The sequence below is a fragment of the Anser brachyrhynchus genome (genome assembly GCF_964034855.1).
Source record: "Anser brachyrhynchus genome assembly, chromosome: 11".
Taxonomy (NCBI): Eukaryota; Metazoa; Chordata; class Aves; order Anseriformes; family Anatidae; genus Anser; species Anser brachyrhynchus.
Genome location: NC_137706.1, coordinates 2,348,632 through 2,364,709, shown reverse-complemented (window position 1 = coordinate 2,364,709; position 16,078 = coordinate 2,348,632). Strand labels below are relative to the sequence as shown.

The 16,078-nt window shown below is 44.1% G+C and overlaps 1 protein-coding gene across 1 annotated transcript in view; it reads right to left on the bottom strand.

The window, feature by feature from the left end:
- Positions 1-16,078, bottom strand: part of LEO1 (LEO1 homolog, Paf1/RNA polymerase II complex component) — a 94,966-nt gene that overhangs the window by 42,165 nt on the left and 36,723 nt on the right. Inside the window, exons 15-16 of the mRNA XM_080607499.1 lie at positions 15,922-16,026; positions 8,350-8,470 (exon numbers count right to left, since the gene is read on the bottom strand). The gene's annotated coding sequence lies outside the window, so the exon portion shown is untranslated. The remainder of the gene's footprint in view (positions 1-8,349; positions 8,471-15,921; positions 16,027-16,078) is intronic.

Genomic DNA, 16,078 nt, shown 5'->3' with positions numbered 1-16,078 from the left:
ACTCCCCATCTACAGTCTTCTACCATAAACACAAGCTGCTGTTTGAGTGCAATGCTTGGCTGAGCTCCCTTCCACCTCTATTTCACTTGAGTATTTCAGAAACAAGCAGATTGCCGGGATAAAAGCAACCAGCCATTATTTCTTCTGCCGCAGACCTCCTTCTACAGCTTTAATACCTGACATTTGAAGTGTTCTTTCCCATGGGGCCCCCAAGCACTATAAAGACATTCATGCATGGCGGGAAGTGCTGTTCCCATTGCACAGGTGTTAAGGAAATCAGCGCGGTGTGCAAACCCTGCAGAGCGCATTTCCTGCAGCAGTGGGAGCGGCAGCAGAAAGCCAAGAGTCCCAGCTCCCAGCTGCTCCTGCCTCGCGTCGGTCCCTCCTGCTGCTGACTCTGCCTGTTTTTGTGCCACTATTACTTTTGCTGCTCTTCTCTAGTATGGCCCACCTCTTTCTTGAACTACAATGTGCAAAACCCAGAATTTCAGCTGTAGCTGCACCTCTGCCGAAGAAGGCAGAAGATTGCCTTGTCCGGGTCTTACCAGCTGCGCTGCTGCTAACCTGTGCCAGCTGTCCCTGTACCCCAAGTCCCCGTGCAGCCTGTGCGGGGTGAAAGTCCAGTTTCACTACATCAAGGCAAGGCAAAAGCAGCAGGGGACTCGGGCAGGCAAGTGCATGGGGTGCTCCATGATTATAGCACCATTTCTCTGTGCTGATTCCTCATGGTAGGGGAAGAGAATGTTGAAAACCCATCTCCCTTTAAAAGTTGCCCATTACTGAAGGCCCCTGGAGAGCACAGCCCCAGTGCAGTTCTCACACCAGATAAAGGGCAGTGATGGCTGTAGCTGGAAGTGATACTTTGAGGCACCAGATCCTGCACATATTCGATAGGCAAAGTCATAACACACAAAGCATACAGCGTGGGTTGACACAGCTGCCACCCTCTTGCTGTCTCTCTCTTCTCCACAGAAAAACACCATTTTCTGGCAGGGGCAGCGGAGGTGCACATCTCCCCTAGACTGCACCCAGCTGCCCCGGAGCGAGGGTCGAGGCTTAGCCAACCCCAGCTCCCCTCGCAGGAGGCAGCAGGGTTTGCTCCCCATTAGCACCAACCACCAGCACGGGTTCCACACCGCTGGTACACAGCCAGCCTTCGCAGATGGCCACAGAGCAGAGTTTTCAATACAAGAAACAGTTGAAACAACAAAAACGCTGCTGAGGCTGATTCAGCTCATGAGTCTGCATCCCATTAAGCGAGTCATTTTTTCCAGTTGTTCAGTGCAGGAACCACACAGCCGACCGTGCTGCATCACCTCTCCCAACTGGGGTGCAGAGTGTGGGTGGGCAGTGGTACTGGAGTGGGCCTTCTCCCTCCCAGGGGTACCACCGAGAGGGGTGTCTGCAGGAGAGGAAACACCTGGGAGAACTGCAAATGGGCTTCTGGGCAAAGATACGTTTGTGCCTCCTGACTTGAAGAAGGCCTGAGCAGGAAGATGGGGAGCGAGAGGCTGGGAGCATTTAGGAGGTGGCCATTTGTGACTTTGGTTACATTACTGTCAAATGCAGTGCTTGATAGGCTCTGAGCAATTACGCTGACAGATGTAGAGATGAAGATGGCTGGTGAAGCAAGAGGAACACAAAGAGGAAAAGTATTTTCCTCCATGTTTAGCCGCATGGGGTCACTTTGCACCTGGGATGCCAGGGCCAAGCCCTCTTCCCACTGACAGCAAGGTCACACATGTTTTGGGACAGTATGATGAAAAAAGCCTAATCTGCTGGATTCAGAGATGTTTTGCTTCTCACTGCAACTTACTCCAAACTGGACCAAAGTTGCTCCTTTTTTGCAATAAGAAATCTTTGTGACAAGGATACCAGACAATTTTATACCGAAGCCACTCTGGCAATCCAGAGCTTTTCATCCCCTGGCAGTCCCCTCAAGAGCACGCTACTGCACTTCAGGAGAGCAATGCTGGATGATGTAGACCTACCTAACAAAAAAAGTGGAGGAAGGAGTGCCTTAACAGCCCCAGCCAGCACGTCCCAGCAGCACACAGGCACCATGCATGGTCCAGAAGACCGTGGAGACGGCCATGATGCTTTATGAGTTACAAGGGGCAGCACAGCTTGCAAGAAATTAGAGCTTAATTGTATGGCTTAGTGGAGGACTTGTTAGTGTTAGGTCAGAGGTTGGACTAGGTGATCTTGGAGGTCTCTTCCAACCTAGATGATTCTGTGATTCTGTGAATTGAAAGTAAGCAGACACCAGCTGTGGGTCTTCTCTTGCATTATTATGATCCAGAGCCAGGGCAGACAAATTAAAACTATCTTTCTCTTCTTTGCATTGTGGCCTGGGCTTCCTTTCACTTTTTTGCAGACAGCTTGACACAAATCTTGCCCTTTGAGGCATCTTAACTCAGAGCACCAAAAAAAATCTCTAAACATAGTAAAATCTACAGCTGGTGGAACATCTCTACAGTTGTTTTTGTCTGGAACCCACTGTTTGGATTTTGTTTGTCTGTTTGCATGCTCATGGGGAGAGTGTTGCAGTCTCCACACAGGAACTGGTTTGTGCCACTATGCACATCATCCACAGGTGATACTAGACTGAAACTGTTATCAACTGGGAGATTTCAAGTAGGACTTTCCCCAGACATTATTTACTTGTTTAAGGTGGGTAGACATCCCCAGGGACTCACTAAGTTCCATAGTGAATTAGGAGTGAAATTCCCATGCAAATAGACAGGTGATAGGAACTGAATTTAGCTGCATCTTTAAGTGATTGTCTGCCTTTGAAAATATGCCTTTTGGTCATTTAGCTCAAGCCACAGTTGCTTTTAATTTAGCTTCAGAGACTCTAACTCAAGAAACAGCTCGTAATTACTACTGACATATCTACTGCTCTCTGAAGTAAGACATACTGAATTGTGAGTTTTAGTAACAATAGGATAAATATTAACTGGCTAACCATTTTGCAATTGTCAAGCAAAGCCTAGAGATATGAGAGTTTGCTTAACAAAACAGTTCAGAGGAGTTTGCCATAGTCCTGGCTGTACTATCAAGTAAAAGTCATAACCTGAAAATGCTAAACAGGTTGCACTGGAATCACATGAAGATGGTGATGCTAGAATTACCAAACTGTTTGAGGATTTGACCTCTGGAGCAGACTGATGAATGTTTTTGGATTGAAAACGAAGGCTTGTATCCACTATGCAAACACCTACTTGTTGGAAACATTAGAGTCATATAACTGATAACATAAATCTGACAGAGAGTACAGAGCTGATTCAGATGCACAGACACATGCAGAATCCTGTGTTCTGACACAGCTTGAAATGGTGACCATGAAACGTTGGATGGATGTCCCTAGAGTTAGTAGCACCAGCTACTAACGTTTAGAGAAGCCCAAATATTCTTGCTTGCTTTCATGGTGTTTGGACTCTGTACCTAGAGGTTTTTGCTGCTTTTTTCTGTTTTATTTCACACATCAAAAGAAGATACTTAATCAGTATGAAGCAACAAGCACCCACGTAATGAATGTTAAGCATTTCTGTACTACTTGCTGCACCCATGACCAGGCAGCGCTTCCCTAAAAGAACTGCCAAGAGCCACACAACACACACATCTGCAAGTCCGCTCGTCATTGCCTTCCCTACCAACTGTGTAGTATCCATGCCATGGCAAAAATTGGCCTTAGCTCCTCATTAAATACTGTGTGTGGCTGCATTTTGTTTTTGCCAAATCAAAATGTTTTGAATTTGAATGAAAGTGTCACGTTACAGGATACCGTCTGATCTAGATAATCTAAAGCCAAAACAGTGCTAATCTTGCACTGAATCCATGTAAACACTCTTACTCACTGTTCCTTTATTAAGGAATGAGGCACTTTCCCTTTAGTCTGAGGTCTGACCAAAAAGACTGATACACCAAAGAGACGCTGGCAGAAACTGTAATTATAAATGAAGACATCATGAAACCAGCCCTTGCATAAGGACAAGATCATGCTCCAGCCTTTAAGTAGCTGCTGCATTATAATCACTGAGTAAAACAAGTATAAAATGTATCAGTATCACTGGGAGACATTACATTTGTTTCACACTCCAAGCATAAACCACTGTTTACAGGGGATTATAACAAGGCTATAAAACATTACAGTAAAATGAAACTTGGCTAGCCATACACACCCAGATTTTATTTTTTTACTTAAAGAAATTTAAAACTTGGTTTTACCAATTTCTTGGTACAGGGTAGGACACTTTTAGCCCAGATAAAATGCACATTTTTACTAGCTATGAACTACATAACATTTGGATATTGACATAGAAACTGAAACACCTCAGTTATTTTTCTTCCTTTGGGTTAAGTATATATTTTGGAGACAGTCCATTCACTTTCCAGTAAACAGTGTGCTTCACAAAACGACCTGTTTCCTCCCCACAAGGCCAGACCATCTAAAGGAGATGTTAATTCGCTTCCTGTAACTAATGCTCATGGAAGAATTTTCCACTGTGAAATGGGTGAAGAGCCAGCAAACAGCTCTGGAGCTCTGTTCAGAACCCAGGTGGTGGAGCAGGGCAGGGACAGCCTGCACCGAAGCAGCACGGCAGGGAGAGCAGGAACTGCAGCACATGCCCAGCACCAAACAGATGCCTTTTACCTGACGGGAGGCAGCAGCAGCAGCGTAACAAAAAGGTATCAAGAGAAATGCATTGAAAAACATCACATTTTTTCCCTAAACCCCAAAGGCACCAGACTGTGATTTCAGAGTACCTCCTACAGCAGCAGATGTTGAGACCTGAATACCAAAAATAAGCATCGTCTCTCCCCTGGTGCGCTATGCTACTATGAAAGCAAACTCTTGCTCTTGCTGCTCGCTGCTCCCAGAAGTCCTCATGAGCCCCATTTACTTTGTGGGGCCACTTGCACCCCTTAGCTTCTGCAGCATGAGGTTCACATTAAAGAAAAAAGTCAAATCCTTCAAGCTGTCAGGTGTGGCAATGCCAACGAGTGAGGACTGCCAGCACAGGAAGAAAGCCGAGGATCTTAACAGCACTCACAGCCATAGCAGGTCAGACTGAATCAGACTGTCAAGCTAGCCTAACCTTTTTTCTGATGGCTGCTGCTACAGGACACCAAGGAAAGATCAGGAGAATGGGATGAGGACTCTGTAATACTCCTGAAATTACAAGAAATTCAGCATCAGGTTTCATCATTCCCTTGGAGATGGTGCACAAAGCCAGGATTGAGCTACACACCAAGGTACACAGCAGAAGAGCACTATCCATGGAACTAGTCCAAGCCTCCATTTTCACCCTGCCTGTATCCAATACTCTTTGGCACAGACAGTAAGGCACCTGCGGCTCACTCTTAGTGTCTCCTTGAGACATAGTTTACCTCAAAGTCCCAGTGTGTTTAGGATGTACCTCGCCTTTTGAGAATACACTTGTACAGACTGTAGCAGTGCACAATGCCTGACATACCAAATGCATCAGATATAGCATCAATGCATAGACAATCTCTACATGAAAGGTACAAAAAGTCCGAAGTTGCCAGGAAACACTGAACCCCAGGTAAGCACTTGCATATCCTGCATTTCCAGACATCCAGGAATCCAAACAAATGTCCAAAATGTCCAACTTCCCAACTTGCTAGAACCACAAGAAAAATAGATTTATATCAATAACAGACACTGCTGACGTGCTCTTAAAACTCCCCTCCATAACTAGCTCTGAAATTGTCTCAAGCCAAGAGAAGACTGTACACTGTCAGCACTGCTTCACCAGCGGGGCAGGGACAGGCCCCACTCCACACCCTACCACTGCGGGCAGGAAGGACTGACAGTGTGTTCCCGTAAACAAGCACAAGAGAAACAGCTCACTTTCTTCTCATTGCTGCATCCTAGCCAATGATATTCCATATAAAAGGACGCCTCTGGTAATGCTGAATGTGGATCCAACTAAGGGAGCTGCGGCAGCAACACTGAGAGCAGCAAATGCTATACGCTGCTGTTCCTGCAAGTTACTGAAACACGTAGGCAACAGGCACCCTTCCTGGCTGTGTGCGTTAGATAAATTACAGTAAAGCTGTTTGTGGAGCACTGAAGTATCATTCCCGAAGGGGGAGAGAAGGGATATAGGGAGGAACCAGTACCTCAACAGCTTGGATGTGCTTGATCCACCTTGACATCCACTGGGCACTTTGCACCCCCCCAGAGCAAAGGTGGGAGGCAGACACGGCTCTGGCTAGGTTCAGACTCTTTTTATACACCACCACCCTTCTACAGCTCACCCCTTAGAGCTGGGGTGGTTTCCTGTTGTTGGGTCTGACTGAGAAATGCCCAGCAGACATTGAATAACATGATTTCATAGCTTTCTTTGCGTTTGTGGGAATGTTTTGACAAAATTAGTGAAATGGGCCAAGACTGCAAGCCATCATGAGATACTGGGAAGAATGACAAGTGTGAAAGTTGTGAGAAAGTTTAGCAGCACTCAGAAATCCAACAGTACTGCTAAATACAGATGGAATTGGACAATTACAGCTTTTTACTTTCAACCAAAAAACACACATTGTCTTAAGACCCTTCAGAACACTTTTGTCTGTCTGTGAGAACACTGTCTGCCTTGGTAGTTTTTTTTTCTCCATGAGCTGATCCCATACAAGTTGTAGGCTCCCTGGGTTTGTGAAGTGGTCAAATGTAATGAAGAACAGCTACAGCAATCTCTCATTGTAATCTTAGTGGCATTTGGGTGAAGATCTACATACCAGCTCAGCTAGTGGCTGATAGTGATGCTAAAAACTAACACAGCTTTTAAAGTCACTAATGTGAGAAAGAGATGTTAGGTGCTTCTACAACATTTTGAGGAGATTAAAACCAACTATAAAAGTCAGACTCTTCTAAGGAAACATAATGTAAATAAAGAAAAACATAATAAAAGACAAGAAAGAAGCAGTTTTAAAAACTACTTTCATTCAACTGTAGTCAGTTCTGAACATCAAAGCTCTCTTACAGCTTTGTTGCCTCAAACCCAGAGAGGTAAATAATATGTTGTGCTATAGCCACTTGTCCTTTAGGACAAACATGGGATGTTATATTTTCATTTAAAGACATAATCTTGAATGCATATGAAGTGTTACTTACAAGGAGAAAGCACGCATAGTAAAGAAAGCCATATGTTAGAAATAATGAATAAAGGAAATATATCTGAAGTGTTAGAGAAGACTTGCATTGCTACAAGAAAGGAACTTAAATCTTGAAGTCCTTTCTGAAAGATTCTCTGAAGCATGCACACAGACAAATGCATCCAATAATTCAAGAATCTTGTTCTTGGACTGTTTTACTATATTTGACTCCCAATCGCCTCTTCACTGCCTTTTCCAAGTATATTTTTTCCTACGTCAAGTATCTTCTGAGTAGCACCCTTTTAGAATTCTTTAAAAATAAATTTCAAGTAAACATTCCAAGCCTCTCAGAGCTGTACGCTTTTGGAAATAATCCAGCTTTTTTGATCATCACAGGAGCAGTGGCACAGTCAAAAGAAAATACAAACAGAGCCTATCAATTTCTAATTTAGACAAAACTTAATCAACATCACATTGACTACACAGGTAAATTTTATCACTTCTTTTATTTAGACCATTGTTGCTTAGCTTATTCACTCCATATTTCTGTCTGGAAGGAGGACTGATCTGGAACATTTTGACAAAAATGCAGTGTTTACACAGCACTTCTTGATAAAGTCTTTAAACCCACAGAATCCAGCTGGATCTCTGCTGCCTGCAACATTTGCCATACATAGTTTTAAAGACTAACATCAATAAAAGTAACCTGCAGTTCTCCACATCTTGCATTGCCCTAGCAGAGTTGAAGGGCCCTGTCAGCTGGCATAGTTTCAAAGAACTTTTAAAACAACTTTATACCAAAACAAGCTAATTACCACAGTCTGCATCCAAGATGGACTCTCATATATTATTATGTTGTCAAGGAGGCATCCATAAAGATCTGAAGAAATTCCTGAAGAAATCACTGTTGTATATACCCAGTTACATAGCTGGACTCTAAAACACTATGATATTTCAAAGCCCAAAAAAAGAGTTTAAAAAAAGAAAACCACTAAATATCTAACATTATGAAAAATCATTATATGGGATCAAAAGCAGCTTTAAATTTGATGCCACTTCACTCTCCTCCCACACACCCACCAAGCACAAGAAGCCCCTTCACTGCTAGCCATTGTCCCACCCACCAACATTTTTATACCCATCTTGAAATAGCCTCCTCTTGCATCAGATAGAAAAGTTACACTGCAAACCACAGAAAAGTCACAGTCCTTCCTATTTTAGTCTACATACCTCCAGAAGAAGCAGCAGCAAAAACCAAGAGCCTTATCCAACTGCAGCACTTGCCATCAGTTGCTGCATCTCTTGTCTTTCAGCTCCCCTACTCTTCACCAGGTAAGGCTCATGAAGCACACTGCAAGAGACACATTTCGTAGGTAAGTTCCACAGCAGAGGCAGTTACAAATTGATTTCATGTCTCACACTTCCAAATGAGGAAGTGGTAAGAATTCATAGTTCAGATTATTCATAGTCTTTGTATTGCACAGATCAAGGATATCATGCACTGCAACTTCCTTTGTCCTGTGGCCAAAGCTGTGCTGAGGGGAACATGATGCCAGCTGTAGCTATTGAGTGCAGTATTTGCCCCAAGATAATTCTCTTTACAGGAGTTATTCACTTCAGCACATGGGAACCAGCAGTGAGAGAAGACAAAATCTCTCCAGTTTATTCCAGCTTCAGTCCTGACCATCCACAATCAAGTACCAAAGCTGAGTTGGCAGTTTGGTTGATAATACACAGCTCTAGTCAAAGTAGATCAGCTCCCTAAAGGGCTATTTAAAAAATGTCATATAAACAGAATAAAAAAAAAAAAAGCCACCACCAGGTCTAGCTAGCAAACTAATTAGATAGGATTTGAGTTTTCACACCAAGGCATAGACTTCGACTGTTAGAGAATACAACTTTTTAATCAGTTATTTGGCCATCCGTTATTTATTTATCTATTTATTTTAGTGGAGAGAAAAGATTCAGGGTATTTTTCAAACCTCACAATGCGTTTCTGCAAGAAGCAGGAGATCCTGCCTGCTTTGTATTTGTGTTCTCCTTTGTTTCAGGTTACACAGATTAGCATTGTCAGTAGATGAATTTCAATGCTGTCTAAAGATCATCTCTGTAGGGACAGAGAGAAAAAGGATCCTCCGCAGCTGTCAACAGCCATAACATAACTAATCTGGAATTATTATAACTTCCAGAACAAACAGAGTGCAATAGGAACATTTTTTGTTCTGGCAGACCATATCCATGAATAATTATCTATAAAATCTGTGATAGCTCAAGCTGGGGACTGAATACTCCGCCATTTGTCAACTATTATTGAAAATGATCTTACTAATTCTTAGAAGTCTTTTGCATTTGAGCAGAGATGAACATTGCTACAAATGACTTATTCCAATTAACTTATTTATGGAACCGTCCTATTTCATGCTTGTTGTCTTTCATACAATTAATACATGTACAATTTTATTCTATGGAATCTAGGCTCATCACTCCAATGGGATCCATTAACTGAGAGCAGAGTAAGTTTAGAAATTACATTAATAAGCAGCAGATGATGAAGCATCACTCCAGGTTCTGACCATGCTATGCGGGAACAAACATGGAAATCCACCATCCTCTTCCTTGGACTGTCTCTAAGTGTCTGTCTCCCTCTGTTTGATAACCCTTCCATCCACACTTACTCCCAAGCACAATAGGTTTAAGTACAGTGCCTACTAAAATGGGGCACAAGTGAAACTGATAAGAATTCCACACTCCTGAAGGACAACATGGGCTGAGGCCCAACGTGGCCCAAAGGCAAAGCTACCAGCCTCTAAGTCCCCTTGCTGCCTCCCACGAGGGCTCCAGGTCACCCAGCAGCCCTGCACCCAGCCCAGGCTCCTCCTGCCACCATCCCACAGCTCAGGAGCCCCTGCTAGTCACTGCTCAGTGAAGATCAGGGACAGGTTAAGAAGCAAAGACCTCCCAGGACTTTCCATCACACTTAGAAGTACGTGTGCTTCAACCTCCGTGCCTGTTTAGCTCTGTACCAATGTCACACAGTACTTTCCTGCCTGGAGCTGAACACGTGTTGGAACCCACACAGTTTCATTTGTGTGAGAAAGAATTACTTCTTTATTCCCTTTTTAAATTTATTTGTAAGGAACATATTAAATCCTGTTTCCTTAGGTGTAAAAGGAACTTGATATAAACAGCCAGCTTCTTTGCTCCAATATTTTTTTCTGGGAGTTACCAATTAACCCAAGAGATAATTTTTCTTTGGGAAATTTGATTCAAATTATGGAATAACACAATTTTATATACTATAAAAGTCAAATCATTATTTTGGATTAATGGTAAAGAGACTGCTGTTCTAGAGGAAAAATATATTTGCTAACACATGAAGCTAAACAAAAACAAAAACCACTCAACCTGGAATACATCAATATGACTAGTTAGTCAGAAATAGCTTTAGTGGGATGGTCACTCCAGAATAACCCTTTGAACTGCTAATACAGCTGTGATTACTTTTCTGCTCATTTTGGTAGACTTGGCAGTGCTAGGTTAACTCTTCGACTAGATGATCTTAGAGGTCTTTTCCAACCTAAATGATTTGGTCATTCTCTGCCACTTTTCTGGTTTTCTCTTCCTCAAGCATACACTATACGTGCATAAACAACACCCAACAAATCCTTTCCACTGACTTGCCCTGATTTTTGTGTGGTGCTGTGTGTTAGGTAAGGGGATCAACTGCTGCGTCATACAGGACAAACCTTCTTACGACCTTCTCAATAGATGTCCTGGTTTCAGCTAGGACAGAGTTAATTTCCCTCCTAGTAGCTGGTAGGGTGCTATGTTTTGGATTAGGATGAGAAGAGCGCTGATAACATGCTGATGTTTTAATTGTTGCAGAGCAGTGTTTACGCCAGGCCAAGGACTTTTCGGCTTCTCGCTCTGTCCTGCCAGCGCGCAGGCTGGGGGTGCAGCAGGAGCTGGGAGGGGACAGACCCAGGACAGCTGACCCAAACTGGCCAAAGGGGTGTTCCATACCATCTGACCTCATGCTAAACAATATATAGGGGTGGCTAGCCAGGGTGGGGAGCCGGCTGCTCGGGGATAGGCTGGGCATCGGTCAACGGGTGGTGACCAATTGCATTGTGCATCACTTGTTTCGTACACATTAATAGTAGTAGTACTATTATCATTATTATTTTCCTGTCTTAATAAACTGTCTTTATCTCAACCCACAGGCTTCACTTTCCCATTTCTCTCCCCCATCCCAGAGAGGGAGGGGGGAGGGTGAGCGAACGGCTGTGTGGTGTTTAGCTGCCGGCCGGGTTAAACCACAACAATGGACAATGCCAATGTTTCTCTTGAGCCACAGCAGTAGTAATGTTCCCGTTTTAACAGGAGGAAATAGAGATTTCAGAAATTCAATTTACATAAAATGACACAACAAACTGACATCACACAGGATTAGCACCCTCCTATCTTGGTTCTTTGCTAAATACTTTAAATTAACAAGTTACTTGTCCCTCTAAAGAACTCTTTTTTTTTTAATTTTTTTTTTAATTTTTTTTTTTTTGCCTTCAAATGAACTTTCATGGGAAATTTTGAACCACTTGAAAATGAATCCAACCCAGATTAAATCCTTAGTAGTAGCATATGCACATACCAGAATACGGAGTGAGGAATCTAATATTAGTCTCCCAGTATTTGAAAGCACCAGCAACACCAAACCCCAGCTCAGCACGTCCTAAGATCAGACACTTCCAGCTGGGCAGGTAGCATGTGGTTGACTGAAAACCTCAGTAAAACCAGACTCAGTACATTTGGGAGCTGAAGCCATGGACTCAGGTGATGTTGGAGAGGCTGGAAAGAAAAGTGCTGCCCAGACCTGACAAGCCAGGACTGTTTGCGGGGTGGCCAGGAGCACTGCAGACACACAGGTTTCTTCTTGCTCTTTCAAATTCGTTCACAACGTTAAGGTTATTTGTTACTCATATTTACTATGAGAATATTGTGAACCTTGTCCAATCAATTTCATTCCAGCTGATGAAATATTCTTCTGTACATCCAAGTTCATCCTTATTACAAAGAAGCTGGAACAAGTTTCTTATGAAAGGAAGAAACTTGCACTACTACACACGCTGTCATTTCACAGAAAATAGGACAAATTTATTTCTGCTTTTAAAAACAAAGAGGAAAAAACCCACAACCCCAGCCTAAAAGGAAAACAATACCAAAATGAAAAATTTGTTGTGAGTCACCATGAGTCACATGCCCAGGACTCCCCAGAATTTCTTTTACGAGAAATTTGCATACAGACACACAAAAGGGACCTGAGTGAGGAAGAAGCACTCCCTCTTTCACTTGAACAAATACCAACTGCTGATGGATGTCAGATGAGCTCTGAGATGCAAATGGATCTCAAAAGACTGTGGGCCCATCTGCAAGTTATTTTCCCTGCAATTTATTTTCCCTGCAAGGGAAACAATAACTTGCAGGGACTTACAGCAGCAGTTATTCTGCTGTGGAGAAGAACAAATATATTGCAACCATGTCATGATCTTGTGTTATAATCCTTCAAAACAAAACACATACACACACACAAAAAAAAAAAACAGCAACGTAGGACTTCCAATGAAAATGCTTTAATTTCACCTGCACGTGCCAGAGCAGGCTTGAACACTGACAGGGCACTGCTGAGTTGAGACATAGTGCTGTGGTGAGGTAAGACTTGCACTGGGAGGTTCTCTAAATCCTCCAGCTGCTTTCATATTGCAAATCCATCGCCAGAGCCTAAGGAAAGTGCCGGACAACGGGACATTAATTTATATCCTGACATGCTGCGGTCAAGCAAGAGACTAGGAGGGCAGTGAAAGCAACCAGAGGGAAAAGTTGCTCAAGGATGACTTGGAGATGTTAAGACTTGAAAGTCCAAAGGGAGCCTCACCACTGAGCAGCTGTTGCGATAGGGAACCAGAGGAGAAACCAAGAAAGCCTGGGAATTACAAATTAAAGGAGTAAGGTAGAAAGCCAAAACAAGCTGCCTGCAAAAGGACTTGGTCAGCCCAGTTTAAAATAAGGCGAAGACTTCCTGAGATAACCATTTAGACTGCTTTTTCTCCTGTGCTTCCAACCCTACAGAAAGCTTACCACACGGCACTGTGCTAGTTCTTTATAAAGTGATCAATACATCTTAGCTTGTCTGAAGGCAGGGAAGAAGACCAGGTGCACTGAGCTCAGTCTTGTTAATCAAACAGTGAAGGTTGGGGCGAGATCACATCACATTAGCATTTTCTGTTCAATGCTCTGTTAAAACACAGAGGAGTTGCTCTGACTTAGCAGCCTTGTGCATTTATCTTGGTTGTAGCTGTATCAGGTTGCTACATGCCACAGAAGAACGAGGCAGAAGGCAACGTGATGCTAGGTGTCACGTTGTGTTGCAGTTTAAAGAAAGTCGACTTTGTTACAGGCACAAGCAATTAGCTGGGAACAATGAGTTTGTACAGTAACTGCAGTCGGGTGGGAGTGCAGGGCTGGATCCAGCGACGGCTGTGAAGACTAAGTAGAATAACGTTTGGCTGGCTAGGACAAGAGTCATAAACTGCCTTATTTGGTGCTCTTACCTCTCAAAATTACCTCCAAATAATATGTCTACTCATTTAGGTATCTGCTTAAAAAGGCTTAAAATTAGAAAAAGTAAAAACAGCTACCAGAAGAGAACAGAGCAATCAAATCAGGTGGCTAGAGAATATTCACAAGCACCAACATAACCGGATGCAAAGGCAACTACAAGAGCAGCAATCTCAAAATAGCAATTCTTTTACAGGACATGATGCACTAGAGCTCACTTACACTGCAGAAACCTCTCAATAAAGCACAGCTGCTGGGGTTACTGTACAAATTTACTGCAGCAACAGGGGATTTTACCAGGGACGAAGTGTGTATGTATTCATGTAGCTACTGAGGCCAATTCTCGCCACCTGTGATGAACACCATGTTGTCCACATGAACTAGAGTACTAGCCTACCTGCACTAACCAGCACAGAGGTATGCCTGCATACTAACTGCCAGACTTGGCATTTGCTGACTTACAAGAATACTCGTCTTTTTTTCATCTTGTGCCTGCTCAGACACGTTGGAAGTGGCTTGCTGCATTTCGCAGAGCTTCAGATGGGCCTGTAACTGTAAAAGAAGGAGCTTTAGTAATGTCTGGGACCAAAGACTGCTCTAATCTCAGTGCAAACTTCTTGATTTGACATACTATCCAAAAAGATCCTTCACAATGGAGAAATCAGAGATTAACTAATTTCCCTTTTCTTCCCTTTCTTAAGGGCTTCACGTGACTGCATCCCACAATGACAGCCTGCCCTTACAAACTGCCACCTCGAAGCACGTCATGATCTACAAAACCGATTCAGCGCAACAGTGAGGGAGGCATTGCTAATTTTCTACAGAAATGGAAACCACGACACAGAGTCATGAGGTCTCTTCCACAAGGCCCTCTGCTGAAACCAGTGACCACTCCTGTGGCAAGAGCGCAGCTCCAAACATATGCTGAGTCCCAAACACAACGAAAAAAAGACATGCACCAAACTGAATTTGACTCCCTTGAAAACAAACAACAACAAAAAACAGAAAAAATCAGGAAGTGATCACATATGTTAATTGCTAACTTTTCTGAGATTAAGGGTGACATTTGAGCTCATTCACCAGACCTACCCCTTCTGGGTCACCCACCCTCCACAGTTTTGTCGGAGAGCCTCACCCCCATGCTGCAGATGTGGCTTGCGCCGAGCAGTGACAACGCTCCAGCCCGAGGTCAATGCCAGCATTGTCCCCGCCGGTGCCAGGCCTGGACGGGCCCTTGTGCACAAACAGGACCTTTCATTGTGGCAGCACAATGCTCGCTTTGAAGCGCGGATCAAATACAAGCCGTGATTGTTCCTACAGCACTAAGCGGGAAACCTCACTCCGGTGACCGGAAACAAGATATTAAAGCACAAATTTCAAAACCTGTTGTCACAGAACAGGCCTCTACGCTGCTGCCCTTCGAGCTGTGGTATTATTAGGGGGCTGTGAAACGCTTGTAAAGCATTGGTCTTCGTTAGTTAGGCCAGCAATATTTACAGGAAACCAATTTCTGGAGACTTTACAAGTCCAGCTGTACAGAGGCTGTGTGTTATGGCATACAAGCAGCAGGTCCCAAACCAATCTGGTCCTACCAGAGGAGGCTGGGCACCCCCAGGGCTGACTCTGAGGAGGCCTCTGTAAAAGCAGGTGGCTCTGTTGGGGCGGCAGGAGCTGGAAGGCGGCATTTGTCCATGATTCATGCCTGAGCCCCTCCCAGCCCCAGCCAAGCAAGACACCACTTCCCAGCAGATGAGTGTCCAGAGAGGATTTTGTGCTCTATTTGTTTAAAAGTTTCAGCTACACTGCTGCAAAGCTGTTTGCAGGTCAAGCCTCAGAAAAAATAATTTTCTACAGAGCAGTTTCACCTGAAGAGACACAAAACTGGGATTTACAACACCATGTTCCTCTCAATTAGAAGCGGGCGCTCAGTCCCCGAAGCTCTGCTGCCTTGCTCCTGTTGTGAGGGCTGCGAGGGAGCCCTCGGGATACAGCCTGCAGCTACACTGCCACACCAGCTCTCCCAGCTGCAGCCGGGACTTTTTGAGCTCCTGCACACCGCCACAACTCCTGTCCCCAGCGGGCATGAGAACTGCCTTGACAGGAGCGCATCTCCTCGTGTCATCTGTGAGGAGCAGGCTTACCAGCTCCTGACAGACAGCTTTTCCGCATTTAATTCTCCACGGGACTCACATTGCTTCCGAGAGGTTGATCTTCACCAGAAGTGCGCAGGGCAGATTGTCAGCTGACAGCCAGCTTTCCGAGGCTGGCTCTCCCTTCCCCGTCACAGACGTCACGCTGGGAACGGAAAGCCACATGTGAGGAACCGAAGCCTATTCACACCAGCTGA